General features: G+C 42.2%; 1 protein-coding gene and 1 pseudogene across 1 annotated transcript in view; both read left to right on the top strand.

The window, feature by feature from the left end:
- Positions 1 to 17791: 17791 nt before the first annotated feature.
- On the top strand, positions 17792 to 18187 carry LOC108517531 (40S ribosomal protein S15a pseudogene; annotated as a pseudogene).
- A 1504-nt stretch (positions 18188 to 19691) lies between these two features.
- N4BP2L2 (NEDD4 binding protein 2 like 2) overlaps positions 19692 to 21129 on the top strand; it is a 23992-nt gene continuing 22554 nt past the window's right edge. The window contains 1 exon segment of the mRNA XM_017855526.1: positions 19692 to 20510. The gene's annotated coding sequence lies outside the window, so the exon portion shown is untranslated.

Raw genomic sequence — 21129 nt, 5'->3', positions numbered from 1 at the left:
GCTTTTATCAGAGAAAATGTGGAAATACAGAGAGAATAACTAAGTTATACTACTTGGAGATAGCAATGAACAGCAAATCTGAGTAGATTAAGCAGAAGGGAGCTTACGGGAAGGATATTAGAGGACACAGAACCCAGGATCTGCTGGGGACCCAGGGTGAGAGGGAACTGATGCCAGTGTTGTACGGGAATGGCTGGCTACAAGAACCATAGCAACAGAAACTACATAATCAGAAAAACCCATTAGCAGTGCAATGAAGATTGCATGCAGTAAATATCTTTGACCAGACTCATAGCCTTGGGACATTAGATCAAGATGCAAAATACTAGGAAAATACTTCATTATCCAAATCATGGGTCATGTGCTCATACACTGGCTGTACCAGAGAGAGGAAATGGTGAATCTGGCCCCTTCAGCTTTTGTTGTGGCACTGTTCCCACCAAGACTACCTACAATGGGTATTCTCCACCAGGAAGATGGGTATACTGACAAGAAATCTGGCATTGAATTGGATACTAGAAAATATCCAATTCCCACTCAAAAAAGACAAAATCCTCTAGAGAGACGTTAGAAAGTGTCATACCTAAGCTTACCACTCAAAGAAAACTTAATATTTTGGTATTTTTCCTCTTAAGACTTTTCTATAATTTTCTTCTATGGACATAGCTTAAATCATGGAATCCAAAACAATTTTAAAATCCTACTTCCTTCAAACACCAATGTAGCATAAGCATTTATTTTTCATGGGATTAAAATCTCGATAGTCATTGCTAATGGTCAAATAATTATCCGTAACATGTGTAATAGTGAACTTAAAGCATTTACCTACTGTTGGAAATTTAGATTGTTTCTTTTTTTCTTTTTTTTTTTGTTTGTTAAGACAGAGTCTCACTCTGTCACCCAGGCTAGCGTGCAGTGGCGCAATCTTGGCTCACTGAAATCTCTGCCTCCCAGGTTCAGGCAATTCTTCTGCCTCCGCCTCCTGAGTAGCTGAGATTACAGGCACCTGCCACCATACCCGGCTGATTTTTGTGTTTTTAGTAGAGATGGGGTTTCACCGTATTGGCCAGGCTGGTCTTGAACCCCTAACTTCAAGTGATTTGCCCACCTTGGCCTCCCAAAGTGCTGAGATAACAGGCATGAGACACTGAGCCCAGCTGGGAATTTAGATTGTTTCTAAGGAAAAATACCTCTGTAATAATTGGTACAGGAGTTGCAGATCAATTTTTTCTTTTTTCTTTTTTTTTTTTTTTTGAGACGGAGTCTCACTGTGTCGCCCAGGCTGGAGTGCAGTGGCGCGATCTCGGCTCACTGCAAGCTCCGCCTCCCGGGTTTCCGCCATTCTCCCGCCTCAGCCTCCGAGTAGCTGGGACTACAGGCGCCCGCCACCGCGCCCGGCTAGCTTTTGTATTTTAGTAGAGACGGGGTTTCACCGTGTTAGCCAGGAGGGTCTCGATCTCCTGACCTCGTGATCCACCCGCCTCGGCCTCCCAAAGTGCTGGGATTACAGGCTTGAGCCACCGTGCCCGGCCCAATTTTTTCAATTGACTATTCATTGTCTAGCGAATCAGATTCAGGTTGTATGTCTCAGTTCGGGCTGCCATGACAAACATACCATAGACTTGATGGGCTAAACAGCAAACATTTCTCACAGTGCTGCAAGCTGGAAATCCAAGATCAGGGTGCCTGCAGACCTTCGTCTGGTGAGGACCCACTTCCTGGTTGGCAGATGGTGGTGTTCTCACTGTGTCCTCACAGGGTGGAGACAGAAATCACCTCTCTCATGTTTCTTCTTATAAGGGCACTAATTCCATTCATAAGGGCTCCACCCTCAAGACCTAATTACCTCCCAAAGGCCCCACCTCTTAATACCATCACCTCAAGGATTAGGATTTCAACATATTAATTTGGGGGGAACAAAAACATTCTGCACATAACAGCGTGCAACCAAAGCGCTTGCACAGGGCCTTGGATCAGTTAAATTGGGGCTTGTTAAATTAAATTTAGCCTAAAGCTGCCTCTTTACATATTTGAAAGGTTTCTCCCTACATAGCAGACTGTAACCTAACTGAATGTATAAACAGATTGTAACATATTCTTCTTCCAACTACTGAGTTTTGGCCAATCGAAGGTGGCCAACTGTTCAAACTGGGTTCACATAAGGCAAATGCCAAGCTGTAACCAGTCTGGCTATTTCTGTACCTCTCTTCCATTATCTGTGTATCACTTCTTTTTCTGTCCACAAGTTTTCTTTGACTATGCAGGAGCACTGGAGTCTCTTTAAATCTGCTGTGATTCTGGAGGCTGCCTGATTAATGAATCAATCTTTGCTCAATTAAACTTTGACAAATTAAATTTGCCTAAGGTTTTTCTTTTAACAGTTGGTGTCAGAAGTGAGATTCAAAGTAGGGCTTCTATCAACACCCAGGAGCACTGAGTGACCAAACAAGGTACCTGCTAGACTCATTTTGTCCTCCCTCTAGAAACACCTGGGTAAGTTCTCGGATTCTGAAGCTCCATGGATTTGTGTTTTGAGCTATCCAAGTTTGAGCACAATTTTTTTTTTTATCTGAACCGGGTTCAGACGTCACAACAAAAACTGGGCCACGTCCAGGTGTTACCAGAAAGGGGTCCTCATCCAGAACCCGAGAGAGGGTTCTTGGATCTCACACAAGAAAGAATTTGGGGTGAGTCTATAGAGTAAAGTGAAAGCAAGTTTATTAGGAAAGTAAAGGAATAAAGAACGGCTACTCCACAGACAGAGCAGCGGCATGGGCTGCTTGACTGAGGATACTTATAGTTATTTCTTGACTATATGCTAAACAAGGGGTGGATTATTCATGAGTTTTCTAGGAAAGAGGTAGGCAATCCCAGGAACTGAGGGTTCCTCCCCTTTTAGACCATATAGGGTAACTTCCAGACGTTGCCATGGCATTTGTAAACTGTTATGGTGCTGGTGGGTGTGTCTTTTAGCATGCTAATGTATTATAATTAGCATATAATGAGCAGTGAGGATGACCAGAAGTCACTTGCATCACCATCTTGATTTTGCTGGGTTTTGGCCAGCTTCTTTACCACAATGTGTTTTATCAGCAATACGTTTTGCACCTAGGACAGTATGTACAAAGGCCCCAGGGCGACAGAAGTGAGGCCAATTCCATTAAATGAAGAAAGGTGAGTGTGAAGTTGAAGCACCAGGGTGGGAAGAGAGGCAGGAATGGAGCATGGAGAGGTTATACTATGTAAACAATTTGTTTTAGGATTTGGCAGTGCGGCAGGAGTTGGGCATGGAGAGGTTATACTATGTAAACAATTTTTTTTTAGGATTTGGCAGTGTGGCAGGAGTTGAGCATGGAGAGGTTATACTATGTAAACAATTTTTTTTTAGGATTTGGCAGTGCATCTTTTAAGCATTACATCTGTGAACATGTTTCCTGGAAAAAAAAAAAAAAAAAGAAAAGAAAAGAATAGAAAATAAACAAAGTCTCAAATCAATGACCCCAGCCTCCAACTCACAAAAACTAGAAAAAAAGAGGGCAAATAAAACTTATACCGAAGAATGGAAATAATAAAGATCAGAGTGAATATTAATGAAAACAAAACAGAAGAAAATTAAAAATCAATGTAATAATGGCTAGTTCAGTAAAAAGAGTTCAATGCAATTGATAAAACTCTAGCAAGAGGTCCATTAGAGGTTCTGGTTAGTGCAATAAAGCAAGAGAAAGAAATTAAAAAAACTCTAGCTGTAAAGAAAAAATCAAGACTATCTTTACTCACAGAGAACATGATTATCTATATGCAAAATCCTATGGAATCTACAAAAAGGAGCTACTAGCACTAATAAGTAAGCTTAGCAGGGTTGCAAGATAAAATAGAAATATAGAAAAACGCTGTGTGGCCCAGGCTGGAGTGCAGTGGTACGATCTCAGCTCACTGCAAGCTCCATTTCCTGAGTTCAAGCAATTCTCCTGCCTCAGCCTCCCGAATAGCTGTGATTACAGGTGCATACCACCACGCTGAGCTAATTTTTTTGTATTTTTAGTAGAGACAAAGTTTCACAATGTTGGCCAGGCTGGTCTTGAACTCCTGACCTCAAATGATCTTACCACCTCAGCCTCCCAAAGGGCTGGGATTACAGGGGTGAGCCACTGTGCCCAACCTCAAGTGTGTTTCTTTATAGTAGCAACATTCAATTAGAAATTGAAATTTAGGCCAGGTGCAGTGGCTCACGCCGGTAATCCCAGCACTTTGGGAGGCCGAGGTGGGCGGATCACAAGGTCAGGAGATTAAGACCATCTTGGCCAATATGGTGAAACCCTGTCCCTACTAAAATACAAAAAATTAGCCAGGTGTGGTGGTGCATGCTTGTAATCCCAGCTACTTGGGAGGCTGAGGCAGGGGAATTGCTTGAACCCGGGAGGTGGAGGTTGCAGTGAGCTGAGATCACACCACTGTACTCCAGCCTGGCGACAGAGCAAGATTCCATCTCAAAAAATAAGAAAAAAAGAATTGAAATTTAAAAACCAAACCATTTAAAATTACATGAAAATATAAAATAATTAGGAATAAATTGGACAAACAATATGTAAACTCTGAGTGCCTGAAGACTATAGAACATTCTTAAGAGAGATTTAAAAGGCCTTAGAACTCGAAGATATATACCATGTTAATAGATGAAAAGACTTCATATTTTTAAGATGTTACTTCTCCCCAAATTGATTTACAGATTTAATGCAGTCTGAACCCAAATCCCAGTGGATCTTTTTATAGAAATTGACAAATCGATTTTAAAATTCATATGAAAATGCAAAGGACCTAGAATAGCCTAAATGATGTGGAAAAGAATGATATAAAAGGATTCATATTACTTGACTTCCAGAGTTTATTATAAAGCTACAGTAGTCAAGAAAATGAGAAATTGCATATGATGGATAAATCAGTAAAACAGATAGAGATTCCATAAAAAGGCCCATGCATATATGGTCAATTGGTTTTGATGGTTTCAAGGGCAATTTAATGGAAAATAAATAATCTTTTCAACAAGTGGTACTGAAACAGTTGGATATCCATATGCAAAAAAAGTAAAATCCATAATTTGCAACATATACCAGAAAAGCTCAAAATAGATTACAGACAAAATATAAGCCCTCCAAATACAAAACTTCTGAAAGAAAATATAGGAGAAAATTTTATTTTATTTTGGTATAGGCAAAACTTTTATAGATTCAACAGCAAAAGCATGATTCTAAGAGAAAACAATTGATAAATTAGATTTAATAAAAATTAAGAAATTGGTTTTTAGGCTGGGCAGAGTGGCTCTCGCCTGTAATCCCAGCACTTTGGGAGGCCAAGGCAGGTGGATCACGAGGTCAGGAGATCTGGACCATCCTGGCTAACATGGTGAAATCCCATCTCTACCAAAAATACAAAAAAATTAGCCGGGTGTGGTGGCAGGCGCCTGTAGTCCCAGCTACTTGGGAGGCTGAGGCAGGAGAATGGCGTGAACCTTGCAGTGACCGAGATCGCGCCACTGCACTCCAGCCTGGGAGACAGAGCAAGACTCTGTCTCAAAAAAAAAAAAAAAAAAAAAAAAAAAAAAAAAAAAGAAGAAGAAGAAGGGAGCATCAGGGAGAGGGAAGGTGGCGGTTGACCCTGTTGTTTGGAGTGATAAGTGTTGTAGAAAGATCAAGCATGGAGATTATGAAGGAAAGGTCATGGTGAAGAGGTGAGGGTGAAGAAGAGAAAAGTGGCTGGGCACAGTGGCTCACATCTGTAATCCCAGCACTTTGGGAGGCAGAGGTGGGTGGATCACTTGAGGTCAGGAGGTCGAGACCCGCCTGTTCAACATGGTGAAACCCCATCTCTACTTAAAAAAAAAAAAAAATTAGCCAGACATGGTGGCGGGCACCTGTAGTCTCAGCTACTCAGGAGGCTGAGACAGGAGAATCACATAAACCCAGGAGCTGCAGGTTTCTGTGAGCCAAGATTGTGCCACTGCACTCCAGCCTGAGCAACAGAGCAAGATTCTGTCTCAAAAAAGAAGAAGAAAAAGAGAGAGAGAGAGAGAGAGAAGCCATGTTCCTAAGGACATTATCTAAAAGAGAAAGAACAACCAACAACAACAAAATAAATAATTAATTGAAAATTTAAAAAAACAAAAAACACACAAAAATTGGGAAAAAAGTTTAGGGGGGAAAGACCTGTTTACTTCATGCAGGAAAGAAAAGTCTATGAGCAATGTCTTTTGCCTGGTTGTGTTAAAAGCCTGTTTCCACCTTTATGGTTGTGGAGAAGAATGTGGTGAAGTGTTCTAGAAGGTAGCACCAAACCTACCCACTATTGCCTCCTCAGCACATCCACATCTCTGTACCCACCAGGATCCCCTACGGCTCATCCCATAGTAGCCAGAAAAGTACTGGACACATTTATAATCCTTAAGCACCCACTGGTGTTTTCTTGTGACAGAGTTTTGTTTTGTTTAATTTTTTTTTTTGAGATGGAGTCTCACTGCAGTGCCCAGGCTGGAGTGGAGCACAATGGTGTGATCTCGGCTCACTGCAACCTCCGCCTCCCAGGTTCAAGAGATTCTCCTGCCTCAGCCTCCTGAGTAGCTGGGATTATGAGCGCCTGCCCCCAAACCTGGCTAATTTTTTGTATTTTTAGTAGAGATGGGATTTCATCATATTGGCCAGGCTGGTCTTGAACTCCTGACTTCAAGTGATCTCCCCACTTCAGCCTCCCAAAGTGCTGGGATTACAGGTGTGAGCCACTGTGCCTGGCCTATTTTATTTTTGAAGTAGGGTCTTGCTCTGTTGCCCAGGCTGGAGTGCGCTGGTGCAATCACAGCTCACTGCAGTCCCTCCTGGGCTCAAGTGATCTCCCAACAAGACTCTCATGTAGCTGAGACTACAGGTGCATGCCACTGTGCCTCATGAGTTTTTAAATTTTTTGTAGAGACAGGGTCTCACTCTATTGCCCAGTCTGGTCTTGAACTCCTGGGCTCAAAGGATCCCCCCACTTTGACCTCCCAAAGTGTTGGGATGACAGACATGAGCCATCTCACCCAGCCCTTGTGACAGCTTTGATTTTAATGTAAAGGTGTACTTGCTGTCTTCCTTTCTCCATATTTATTATACGTGCACTATAATCTGAAAATCTTCTTTTATTATAATTTAAACATCCTAGTAAATATTCAAGCTTTTAGTATAATTGTTACTTAAAATTCATAGTACATAGCAGTTTTATGTGCATTTTGCACAAGTATATTACTACAGAGATTTTTAGCACCATGGCAATAACAAACATTGCAAAAGCCTCAGCTTCTATAATCTAGATTCATAAATGATGGGTTCTCCACACAGAAAACTTAAAAAAAATAACATATAGTTTGCCAGACACTATTCTAAATGCACTACATATTTGATTCATTAAATCTCCTGAGCAGTCCTGTGAAGTAGAACTATTATCATTTCCATTATACAAGCTAAAAAATCAAGGCTCAGAAGGGTTTTGTACTTTGCTCAAGGTCATGTAGCCAGTAGGAGGGAGAGCCCGAATTTGCATCCAGGAAATCTGCCTTTGGAATCCACACTGTTAGCCATAAATGATACTGATTCTAAGCTTAAAGTAGAAGTACGTCTTGCAGAGAATAAGTGAATAAATTTAACTTTAGGAGGATTTGCATGTGTTCATGTTAAAAATAGTATAATAATTTTCATCCGATCACTATAAAACAATGCTATAGAATGGAATTGAACTTGTAAAATGCATTTAATATATTCTTGTAACAAGTCAAAATACAGAGATACATGAAGAAAAAGTTAATCACCTCCCTGCCAGTCCTCACTGCACCAAACTCCTCTCGAGGCAAGCACTGTCTGCATCATAGAATGTCTACTTCTACATCACTTTTCAAGTTTCTACAAATATATACACACATATATGATGTTTCTTCTTTGCTTCTTCTTTTCCTTTTCCTCCTTCCTTTCACAAAACGAGATTACACCATACGTTTGCCCTTCCAGTCTTGGTGCTGGAAAGTACATTTCACCATGATTTGATGACCAACTTCTTTGTGGAAATTCCCTCTTCTGATACCTGTGTTGGGCAGAAGTCAAGAACAAATGAGGCCTGCCCGCCTGACAACCTGGGCCTTCCAGGGAAAACTGACAGGGCTGAGATAATCCCGTGGCCATCGCTGTAGGGGCATTGTAACTGTACAGGAGAAGGGACATTGCTGTGACACTGTGGAAATGTGAAACCTCTGGAATCGTCCTCTTGGTACATTTTGTTGCCCTTATAATTGTTAACAGGAAAATCCATAAAGCAAAGACATTGTGTATTTACCCTTTGGAACACGGGTCTGTGAGTTGAAAATGGGGTGCCCGTTCAGGCAGCCAGCCCAACTTGTGGTGTCCAAGAGTGGGCTGGAAGAAAACCATCATTAGCTTGCCTTTTGATCAAATGAAAATACTTCTCATGTTTACTGATGATTGATAATTTTTCCTGCTTTTAAGATTCTCATGACATCTAAGGAAAAGGGTGAAATTCGATTCTTAAGAGTAATTTATAACACATGCCTCAAGGCAAAGCCTCCTTGAACAGCATGTATCTTCTTTACTGCTAGGGCTTGGAGGCGGCTGGACTCTGAACCATCCTGCGAAGTAAAATATCAGAAGAGACACCAATATCACTGCCTTAAAGACAGTGGAACCCCAAGATTTTCTAGACTGGGCAGCCTCCTTATCCCCTTATCCAGGAAAGTTAACAGAAGAGACACGTTAGAAGCAGAAAATGTTCTCTAACAATCTCTGCAGCAATTTTTTCTCCAATGTTTTCAGTTAAAATATTGTTAAGTGTAATCCTATTTTTTTCATTTAGTTTCCTTCAAAGAATTTTCTTTTATTCAAGTACTTGAAAATATCTATTTTCTATTACTGGATCTCCCTGTCACTATGACTTTGTAAAAAAATATTGGGTAAAATACACAAAAAAAGTTAACATCTTGACCATTTTTAAGTATACAGTTCAGTAGTGTTACATATATTTCACATTGTTGTGCAAAAAAATCTCCAGAATTTTTATCTTGCAAAGTTGAAACTCTGTATGTATTAGATAACAACTTCCCATTTCCTCCTTCCCTCAGCCCCTGGCAACCACCATTCTACTTTCTGTTTCTGTAAGTTTGGCTATTTTAGGCAGCATTTGTTTTTTTGTGACTGGCTTATTTTACTACAATGCCTTCAAGGTTCATCCATATTGTGGCATGTGACAAGATTTCCTTCCTTTTAATTTAATTTTTGATATAAGGTCTTGCTCCATTCCCCAGCCTGGTCTCCAACTCCTGGGCTCCAGTGATCCTTGAGCCACGGCCTCCCAAAGTGCTAAGATTTCAGCATGAGCCATAGCATCTGGCCTCCTTCCTTTTTAAGGCTGAGTAATATTCCATTGCATGTTAATAGCACGTTAGGTTTACACATTCATCTGTCAATGCGTCCTAGGGTTATTTCTATCTTTTGTCTATTGAGAACAATACTGCCATAAACATGGGTGTTCAGATATCTCTGTGAGACCCTGCTTTCTATTATTTTGGGTATATACCCAGAAGCGGAATTGGATCACATGGTAACTCTATGTTTCATTTTTTTGACGATGCACGGTGCTATTTCCCACAGTAACTGCACCATTTCACATTCCCACCAATAATACACAAGGGTTCCAATTTCTCTGCATCCTCACCAACCCTTGTTATTTTCTGGGTTTTTTTTTTTTAATTTTATTTTGATAGCAGCCATCCTAATGGTTGTGAGGTGATATATCATTATAGTTGTGATGTCTGCTGAGCATCTTTTCATGTTCTTATTGGCCATTTGTATACCTTCTTTGGAGAAATATCTACTCAAGACCTTGCCCATATAAAGACATATAAAGACATGGGCAAGTATGAAGACATATTCAAGACCTTGCCCATTTGGAGACATTTCTCCAAAGAAGCTATACAAAATTATATATACAGTTTTCTTTTTTTTTTTTTTTTTCCTGTCACCCAGGCTGGAATTCAGTGGCACAATCTCAGCTCACTGCAGCCTCCACCACCCAGGCTCAAGCAAATCCTCCCACCTCCCACCTCAGCCTCCCAAGTAGCTGGGACTACATGCACGCACTACCACACCTGGCGAATTTTATTTTATTTATTTGTAGAGACAAAGTGTCTAAGTTTCACTATGTTGCCCAGGCTGATCTTGAACTCCTGGGCTCAAGAGATCCTCCTGCCTTCCCTCTGCAAGTGCTGGGATTACAAGTGTGAACCACCACGCCCAGCGTTGTCCATGTCTTAAATTGTTTGTGTTGTTGTTTTGTTGCTATTGTTAAGTTGTAGCAGTTTTTTTTTTTTTTTTTTTTTTTTTGAGACGGAGTCTCGCTCTGTCGCCCAGGCTGGAGTGCAGTGGCCAGATCTCAGCTCACTGCAAGCTCCGCCTCCCGGGTTCACGCCATTCTCCTGCCTCAGCCTCCCGAGTAGCTGGGACTACAGGCGCCCGCCAGGTCACCCGGCTAGTTTTTTTTTTTGTATTTTTAGTAGAGACGGGGTTTCACCATGTTAGCCAGGATGGTCTTGATCTCCTGACCTCGTGATCCGCCCGTCTCGGCCTGCCAAAGTGCTGGGATTACAGGCTTGAGCCACCGTGCCCGGCCGTAGCAGTTCTTTATACATTCTAAATATTAACCCTTTATCAGATACATGATTTGCAAATATTTCTTCCCAAATTTCCATAGGTTGCCATTTCACTCTGTTGATTGTACTTCAATACACAGAAGTTTTAAATTTTGATATAGTCTAATTTACCTATTTTTTCTTTTTCTTTTTCTTTTTGAGACGGGTTTCACTCTGTCACCCAATCAGGAGTGCAAAACAGGGTCTCATTCTGTCGCCCAGGCAGGAGTGCAGTGGCACGATCTCAGCTCACTGCAACCTCTGCCTCCCGGGTTCAAGCGATTCTCATGTGTCAGTCTCTCGAGTAGCTGGGACTATAGGCGCCCGCCACCATGCCTGGCTAATTTTTGTATTTTTAGTAGGGACAGGGTTTCACCATGTTACCCAGACTGGTCTCAAGCTCCTGAACTCAGGTGATCCACCTGCCTCAATCTCCGAAAGTGCTGGGATTACAGGCGTGAGCCACCGTGACCAGCCCCTGTTTTTTTCTTTTGTTGACTGTGCTTTTAGTGTCTTATCTATGAAATCATTGGCAAAACTAACATCATGAAGCCTTTCACCCCTATTTTCTAAGATTTTTGTAATTTTAGGTCTGATACTTAGGTCTTTGATCTATCACTTTTTTATTATAGTGAAATAAACATAACATCGTATTTATCATTTTAACCAGCTGCGAAAGTGTAATTCAGCTGTTGCTATCACTTTTTAACTCTTGGGATCTCATCCTTGGGGGAATAAATTATAAAGTTTTGTTGTCTGTCATCTAAGCAATGATAAAATCAATCATCTATCAAATATGAACAGGATATGCCTTTTAGAATGGTAAGGCCATGACACCTCAGATGAAGCAAAGCAGCCAATAGCACAGACAGCCCTAAAATCTTCTGCCAAAGCCCCATCTCTCTTTGTTATTTTTATTTTGAGCTGACCATGCAAATTTATTAACCCAACTCTGACAACTGTTTTTTGATAGACAACAGTTGCCTTCAGTTGTTAGAATGAAGTAAAAAAACCTTCTCCCCCCAAACTTGAGAGCAAGTTTCCGTCTCACAGATGCATTAAACATTTTTGTTTAGCAAGCAGGCACAGAGTAGCTTACAGAGCCTACGTAGTAAGCCTCATGACCGTTCTTTGTCCTTTTAGTGCTCTACTATGTTGCATGCAAGGCTCTTTTCAGGCAGATGCTATAGTTTTCACAGTTGATATCAGACAAGCAGAATTCCTACTGACTTAAGGTTGAATGTCATCTCAACAGGTGTGGGCTACAGTCTTCACTCTCTTCTTATCATTTGTTCAGTAAAGGTAGGGAGTGTCTCCAAAATATTTTAACTTAAATACTTTTAATTTCGCCAGTGAGAATCCATTTCTTATGTCCTTCATGATATTTACAAGCAATTAGTTTTAAAAAGTCATTTATGACATTAACGAGCAAAGTAGTGTTGATGGAGGTATAAATAGCTAAAGGGGTGGTTGTACTCCCTCTGGAACACAGCCTTTTTGATATGAGGCTAGCTGACTCTCTCCTGCTCCCCATATAAACAACTGATTAGAATGCTAGCTGCACCTACCATGTGGCTTTAACACACATTTACACATGATATTGTCTATATAAAAAATTATGTATCTGTTATATTACAGACATCGTAACAATCTCATAACCATGCTCTAAAAAAAACCCACTTCTTACTCACAGTTAAACCTTTCTTTAATGAGGCTTCCAACTCCCACCATGCCATGGAAACTGCTTCACTAGTGCCTCCTGTGAGCGCCTCGCCTCCAGTTCCTTGGATTCCTAGTTGTCCACCTCTCCCTGGGGCATTTAATGCTCTTGGTCATCACCTTCTTCTTGATACTTTCACCTCCCACCTCTCTGTTCTTTTTTGCAGCCTCCTCTTCTCGCCTGCTTGTTCAATATTGGGGATCTTGAGAATTTTTATCTCAGCCTTCTAGTTTTCTTAGGTAATCTTTGTAGTCTCCTTGAATCAGTCTGGCTAAGCCCAAGGCTTCAACTAGTTCTTCCACGCTAAAAACTCCCAATACCTTCATCTCCAACCCCTCTCTTGAATCCAGGCAAATCCCCAACACTACCATCTGGTGATCTTCCAGGCAAATAAAATGTACCATGCGCAAAACTGAATTTATCAATACGTACCCCCTTTACTCACTGCATGGCCCATTTCTCTTGCTAGATTTTCTTTTCCTACTTAATGACACTATGGACTTAGTCCATTTTGTGTTGCTATAAGGGAATATCTGAGGCTGAGGCTGGGTAATTTATAGAGAAAGGAAGTTAATTTAGCTCATGTTTCTGCAGTCTGTACAAGAAGCGTTGCACCAGCATCTGCACAACTTCTGGTAACAGCTTTTGTACTGCATCAAAATACGGCAGGGAAGCTCAAAGGAGGAAGTGGGCACATGCAAAGATAGACCAAACCTGAGGGGCGTCCTGGCTTTATTTTATTTATTTATTTATTTTTTAGATGGAGGGTCGCTTTGTTGCCCTGGCTGGAGCACAGTGGCTCGATCCGGGCTCGCTGCAGCCTCCGCCTCCCAGGTTCTAGTGATTCTCCTGCCTTTGCCTCCTGAGTAGCTGGAATTACAGGTGCCTGCCATCATGCCTGGCTAATTTTTGTATTCTTAGTAGAGATGGGGTTTCACCATGTTGGCCAGGCTGGTCTTGAACTCCTGACCTCAGGTGATCCGCCCCCCCTTGGCCTCCCAAGGTGCTGGGATTACAGGCATAAACCATGGTGCCTGGCGCCACCTCAGCCTCTTAAAGTGCTGGGATTACAGATGTGAGCCATCACATCGGGCCTCCCAACAGCATTTATTGAAGAGACTGTCTTTTTCCCTATTAAGCATTGGCTATTTGCACGTCTTCTTTTAAGAAATGTCTGGGCTGGGCGCGGTGGCTCACGCCTGTAATCCCAGCACTTTGGGAGGCCGAGGCGGGTGGATCACCTGAGGTCGGGAGTTCAAGACCAGCCTCACCAACATGGAGAAACCCCATCTTTACTAAAAATACAAAATTAGCCGGGCGTGGTGGCATGTGCCCGTAATCCCAGCTACTCGGGAGGCTAAGACAGAAGAATCACTTGAACCTGGGAGGCAGAGGTCATGGTGAGCAAAGATCGTGCCATTGCACTTCAGCCTGGGCAACAAGAGTGTCTCAAAAAAAAAAAAAGAAAGAAAGAAATATCTGGTGCGGTGCAGCAGCTCACACCTGTAATCCCAGCACTTTGGGAGACCAGGGCGGGCAGATCACGAGGTCAAGAGACTGAGACCATCCTGGCCAACGTGGTGAAACGTAAAGATACAAAAATTAGCTGGGCATGGTGGCGCGTGCCTGTAATCTCAGCTACTCGGGAGGCTGAGGCAGGAGAATCACTTGAATCCAGGAGGCAGAGGTTGCAGTGAGCTGAGATCGTGCCACTGAACTCCAGCCTGGATGACAGAGCAAGACTCTAAAAAAAAGAAAAAGAAATGTCTAATTAGATCCTTTACGCACTTTTTAAATGGGATTGGTAAATTTTTTTTGTTTTAGTTGTTTGTTTTTGCTGCTGTTTGTGCTCCTTGTATATTCTGGATGTTAGTTTAATTAAGTTCCACTTGCGTTTTTTTAGTTTGTCCCGTTTTGAGGGTTTAGTCATAAAATCTTTGCTTAGGCCAATGTCCTGTGGTGTTTTCCCTATGCTTTCTTCTAGCAGTTTTATAGTTTAAGGTCTTATGTGTAGGTTTTCAATCCACTTTGAGTTGGCTTTTGTATATAACGAGATATAGGGGTCTGGTTTAATTCTTCTGCATATGGATATTTGGTTTTCCCAGCATCATTTATCAAAGAGGAAGATGGCTTGAGCTCAATGTATGTTGTTGGTACCTTTGTCAAAAACCATTTGGCTGGCTGGGCACAGTGGCTTTTGCCTGTAATCTCAGCACTTTGGGAGGCTATGGCAGGTGGATAACTTGAAGCCAGGAGTTCGAGACCATCCTGGCCAACATGGCGAAACCTCATCTCTACTAAAAATACAAATATTAGCCGGGCATGGGGGCATGTGCCTGTGGTCCTACTGACTCGGGAGGCTGAGGCAGGAGAATCACTTGAACCTGGGAGGTGGAGGTTGCAGTGAGCTGAGATCACGCCACTGCACTCCAGCCTGGGTGACAGAGCAAGACTCTGTCTCAAAAAAAAAAAAAAAGAAATCATGGCTGGGCATGGTGGCCCAACCCCGTAATCCTAGAAATTTGGGAGGCCAAGGCAGGCAGATCATGAGGTCAGGATATGAGACCAGCTTGGCCAGCATGGAGAAACCCTGTCTCTACTAAAAATACAAAAATTAGCCAGGCGTGGAGCCACGCGCCTGTTATCCCAGCTGCTTGGGAGGCTGAAGTAGGAGAATCGCTTGATCCCAGGAGGCAGAGGTTACAGTGAGCCGAGATCGAGCCACTGCACTCCAGCCTGGGCCACAGAATGAGACTGTCTCCAATAAATAAATAAATAAATAAATAATTTGGCTATGAACACATAGATTTATTTCTGGGTCTTCTGTTCCATTGGTCAATGTGTCTTTTTTTTTCCAGAGTCTAGTTCTGTCACCCAGGCTGGAGTGCAGTGGCAGGATCTCAGCTCACTGCAACCTCCACCTCCCAGGTTCAAGTGATTCTCCTGCCTCAGCCTCTTGAATAGTTGGGACTACAGGTGTGCACCACAATGCCCAGCTAATTTTTGTATTTTTAGTGGAGACAAGGTTTTGCCATGTTGTCCAGCCTGGTCTTGAACTCCTGACCTCAAGTGATCCTCCCACCTTGACCTCCCAAAGTGCTGGGATTACAGGCGTGAGCCACCGTGCAGGCCAGTTTGTCTATTTTGATACCAATACCATATTGTTTGGGTTATTATATCCATGTAATATATTTTGAAGTCAGGTAGTGTGATGCAAAACTTTGTTCTTTGTTCTTGTTGCTCAGGATTGCTTTGGCTCTCATGCTTTTTTTGTGATTTCATGAGTTTCTGTATTGTTTTTTCTATTTCTGTGAAAAAATGTCATTGCAGTTTTGATAGGGATTGCATTGAATCTGTAGATTTCTTTGGGTAGTATGTTCATTTTAACAATACTAATTCTTCTAATCTGTAAGCATTTATTTGTGTCATCTTCAATTTCTTTAATCAATATTGTATAGTTTTCAGTGTACAAATCTTTCACCTCCTTTGTTAAATTTATTCGTAAGTATTGTATTGTAAAGATCTATGTGTAGGAGTACAGTGAGGTAAGTAAACACCCCATTTTAGATCATTGTAGCTATCGTGAATGAGATTTTATTTTTCTTCAAATATTTCATTGTTAGCTTATACAAATGCTACTGATTTTTGTATGTTAACTTTGTACCTTGCAACTTCAGTTAATTTGTTTTTTAAGTTATGGCACAATTTTGACATATCAAATATTTTAAGCTGAAGGATCTGAGAAATGGCAGGTATAAGAAGGGCTCTTTGACCTTCTCCTGAGGCAAGTCATAAGACCCTCATGTAAGAGGTGCCCTTCCTCTTTGTGGAGAAAAGGAGCATCCTTACTTTTGAAAACAGAGGGACACCAACAGGAATCTAAACAAAGAAGCCTGCTAATTTCCCCCGGTTTGCTACACTATAGCTCATACCCGCTTTGTCCTATCGCATTTTTCCATGACTTCTCTCTTCATCAAACCTTGTATAAAACACTCAGGTTTAACTATTTTTGAGGTCTTCATATTCTTATGAAGGTTTCCATGTATCAAAAACTTGTGTTAAATAAATCCATATACTTTTCTTTAGTTACAGAGTTTCAGCTGAGAACCAAAGGGTAGAAGCAAAATATTTTTCCCTTCCCTACAGTATTCCACCCTAAAGGAGGAGGAGCAGAACACCCTATCTTAGTTTCTTTGTGCTGCTATAAAAAGTAGCACATTCTGCTGGGCTTGGCGGCTCATGCCTGTAATCCCAGCACTTTGAGAAGCCAAAGCAGGAATATTACTTGAGGCCAGGAATTCAAGACCAGCCTGGGCAACAGAGTGAGACCCTGTCTTTACGAAAAGTACAAAAATTGTCTGGGCATGGTGGTACATACCCATAGTCCCAGCTACTACTTGGGAGGCTGAGTGGGGAAAGGTCATTTGAGCCTGTGAGGTTGAGACTGCAGTGAGCTGTGACGGCACCACTGCACTCCAGCCTGGGTGACAGAGTGAGATCCTGCCTCAAAACAAAGACCCTAGTAGAAGTGGCAAAAAAAAAAAAAAAAAAAAAAGAAAGAGAAAATAAAAGAAATAGCAGAGATGGGTAATTTAAAAGGAAGAAAAATTTAGCTTGCACAACATGGTGAAAACCCATGCCTACAAAAAATGCAAAGATTAGCAGGGCATCGTGATGCATGCCTATGGTCCTAGCTACTCAAGAGGCTGAGGTGGGAAAATTACCTGAGCCCAGGAGGCTGAGGCTGCAGTGAGCTGTGATTGTGCCACTACATTACAGCCTGGGTGACAGAGTAAGACCTTGTCTTAGTAAATAAATAAAAATAATAACAAATAACAAACTTATTTCTCACAGTTCTGGAGGCTGCGAAAAACATCAGACAAATCCCAACATAAGAATATGCTACAAGATATCTGATCAGTTTTCCTCAAAATTGTCAAGGACTGCCAGGCACTGTGGCTCACACCTGTAATCCCAGCACTTTGGGAGGTAGAGGCGGGTGGATCGCTTGAGTTCAGGAGTTTAAGACCAGCCTGATCAATATGGTGAAACCCCGTCTCTAATAAAATACAAAAATTAGCGAGGCTTGTTGGTGTGCGCCTATAGTCCCAGCTACTCAGGAGGCTAAGGCAGGAGAATCTCTTGAACCTGGGAAGCAGAGGTTGCAGTCAGCCGAGATGGTGCCACTGCACTCTAGCCTGGGCGACAGAGCAAGATTTTGTCAAAAACAAAACAAAACAAAAAGGCAAGGTCACCAAAAATAAGCTTAAGATACTAAAAAAATAAATTTAAGGAATTGTCGCAGCCAACTCCTTGCACTCTCCTCTCCGGTCTTCTTTCCGCCATCTTTCCGCGCCGCCGCAATGGTGCGCATGAATGTCCTGGCTGATGCTCTCAAGAGCATCAACAATGCCGAAAAGAAGAGGCAAAGGCCAGGTGCTTATTAGGCCTTGCTCCAAAGCCATCGTCCGGTTTCTCACTGTGATGATGAAGCATGGTTACATTGGCGAATTTGAAACCACTGATGATCACAGAGCTGGGAAAATTGTTGTGAACCTCACAGGAAGGCTAAACAAGTGTGGAATGATCAGCCCCAGATTTGATGTGCAACTCAAAGATCTGGAAAAATGGCAGAATAATCTGCTTCCATTCCACCAGTTTGGTTTCATTGTACTGACAACCTCAGCTGGCATCATGGACCATGAAGAAACAAGAGGAAAACACACAGGAGGGAAATCCTGGGATTCTTTTTCTAGGGATGTAATACACATATTTACAAATAAAATGCCTCATGGACAAGAAATTGTCACAGCCAAAAGGAGCCTAAGGAAACATGATAACTAAATGTAAGGTGGTATCCTGGATGGAATCCTGGAACAGAGAGGGCATTTAGGTAAAAATGAAGGAAATTTGAATAATGAATAAGTTATATAACTGATATATAACTGATACGTAACTTAATGTTACATATGTTATAACTAATAAGTTATAACAAGTTAATGTTAATGTATCAATGTTAGGTCATTAGTTGTAACAATGTAAGAGATTAGTAATAAGGGAAACTCTGTGTGTGTGTGTATGTGGTACATGGGAACTCTACCATTTGCTCGATTTTTATGCGCATTTAAAACCATCCTAAAAATAGTCTATTAATAGTAAACAAGTAAGGAGAGCAATGGAGTATAACCACCTGAACAAAAGAAATCCATAAATTCATACTGATAGTGAATAAATAAACAAGTAGGATTCTGCTCTATAGCAGCATCTGGATTGACAAATGTGGAAGACTTGAAGGAGGTGGGAAAAAAAATGCCAACATTTATGGAATCTAAATCATAAGGTAAAGTTTGATTAGGAGCAGGATATTTGCTTGGTCTCAAAGTGTAACCTCATAGATTGATTGCTTATTAGTTTTTTTTTTTTTTTTTTGAGATGGAGTCTCGCTCTTGTTCGCTCTTGTCACCCAGGCTGGAGTACAATGGCGTGATCTCGGCTCACTGCAACCTCCACCTTCAAGCGATTCTCTTGCCTCAGCCTTCCAAGTAGCTGGGATTGTAGGTGCCCGCCATCATGTTCAGCTAATTTTTGTATTTTTAGTACAGATGGAGTTTCACCACGTTGGCCAGGCTAGTCTCGAACTCCTGACCTCAGGTGATCAGCCCACCTCAGCCTCCCAAAGTGCTGAGATCACAGTAGTGAGCCACCGTGCCCGGCTGCTTATTAGTTTTAAGGGGGAAAATATGCCATGGAGAAACAGGACGATACCTTGATGGGGTGACAAAGATTAATATTATTTTATAATGAGCATAGTGTGCCTGCGGATGTAACACACTGAGAACGCCACAACCTCACGCAAATGTGGCTGTTTCAAAGGAGGATGCATAACTTCAATTATGAGAAGACAAAGGTCATAGCACAAATCTGTATTTGAGATAGATTTCTTTCTAAAAAGATGGGTTGCTTTGGTGAACTCCCTTGATCACAAGGCTGTTAGTTAAATAATCAAATGTATATATTCCAGACTGTAATTTTAACAACAAATGAAATTGTTAACAGGTTGGAGATGGAAAAAGGTACATATCCATAGAAATAATTACTTAAATATGAAGAGATGATCAGTTTTCCTTGCAAGGACCTGAAGTTATGGGGGATGGGGAACCAGAGGAGGCAGGACGGGTTGGAGAGGTGGTGGGAAGAGAAAAGAAGCCCTCAGTTGTGGACTGCCAGTTGTTTGATTTGTATTTATTTTTAATGCAACAAACACTTACATAACGCTTATTCTTACCAGGAGCTCGCTGTCCTACGTGCTTTGCATATATTGACTCTTAATGGGAAAGCTCAGTCATCGGTCTGTATTTCCAAAAACAAAACAGCGACATGACACTAAACGATTTTGTTCATAAGTATTTTTATCTGTTATTGGGGACCTGCGCCGCAGTAATTCTTTCCTTCCACAGAAAAGCATGAACCTAAAACTACGTCAGGTGGTCTTTCGTAGAAACCGCCGGAATCCAAATTTGTGGTACCAACTGTGGAGTTCCGTTGGAAAAGTCAGCTGGCTCTTTGTCTTCCAGAAAGCCCTAAGAATGAGAGCCGGTTACACATCTATTTCGGGCGCCAGGTTCTCATATTCCCTTTTCTTTCGGGGGCGAACGCCAGAGGAGGTCGCTGCTTTCTTTTAACTAAAGTTGGTGTTTTTCGATAACTTCCCTTCTCCAGAGCTAGGAACTAATTCCGGTCTGTTTAGTTGCCAAATTAGTGCGTTTATCACGCCATGGATTCTGGGAGACCTAGTCTCCGTGCCGTGAGGTTTACGGAGCCGGTGTGAACGTCAGACTTCAATTCCCACAATGCCTGGCGCAAAAGCCTAGTTTTGGCCTGGATAACCGAGAGGTGGTCGCCATCTTGCATACGGAGGTGCCGTTTGTTTCCGCGATTCTGAGAGCTGGGGTTTTAGTCCTTCCAGACCTCGGCTTTAGGGCTGTGTCTCCGCTTTGCTTTCACCTTCACAGAGGTTCGTGGCTTCCTAGAAGAAGGGTTTATTGGGAGGTAAAGGTCAATGCGTAGGGGTAGAGTAAGGTGAGTAGACACCCCGTTTTAGAAGTGAGGGTGGGGTGGTTGGTGGTGGCGTTTTTCGCTTTCACTTCTTGACCCTTTAGATTAGTTGTAAACGTAGAAGTAAGCTCAGTGCGAACTTTTGCGCCTCAGAGACTTCCAGAATTCCTGGACAGGACCTGAGCATGTCTCCATTGGGACAGAAAAGCTGGGTGACGCACTTTTGCCTGGGCCGCTCACTGGAAGTCTGGAGTCATGGAGCTCGGATAGTGTATAGGCCACGCTCTGTTAACGCAGCCCGGTTGCTTTTCTTCGGGACTTTTCGGACACATTTCGAATGGGGAAATGAGAAACCGAGAGGAGGCCTGTTGGCGTTCTCCGCAGTTGTCCTCCTCCAGCTCTGTGGCCTACTTCCATCATTCTCTAGTTCGCCTTTTTGTCCATTTCTTTTTCTCTCGTGTTAGAAACATCAGAGAGTGGCACAATGAAGAACTGGGTGGAATAGGCCTCTGGGCTGTACTCTGAGGTCCCGAAGGTGTTTCAGTTTTTTTCTTTTCCCCGAGAGGGGTCTCGCTCTGTCGCCAGGCTGGAGTGCAGTGGAACCATCTCGGCTCACCATAACCTCCGCCTCCCCGCCATCTCC

This window comes from Rhinopithecus bieti, unplaced genomic scaffold (assembly GCF_001698545.2).
Source record: "Rhinopithecus bieti isolate Rb0 unplaced genomic scaffold, ASM169854v2 scaffold_41745, whole genome shotgun sequence".
In the NCBI taxonomy this organism is placed as follows: domain Eukaryota; kingdom Metazoa; phylum Chordata; class Mammalia; order Primates; family Cercopithecidae; genus Rhinopithecus; species Rhinopithecus bieti.
Note: the sequence above shows the minus strand (reverse complement) of the source record. Positions and strands in the feature narration are given on the sequence as shown.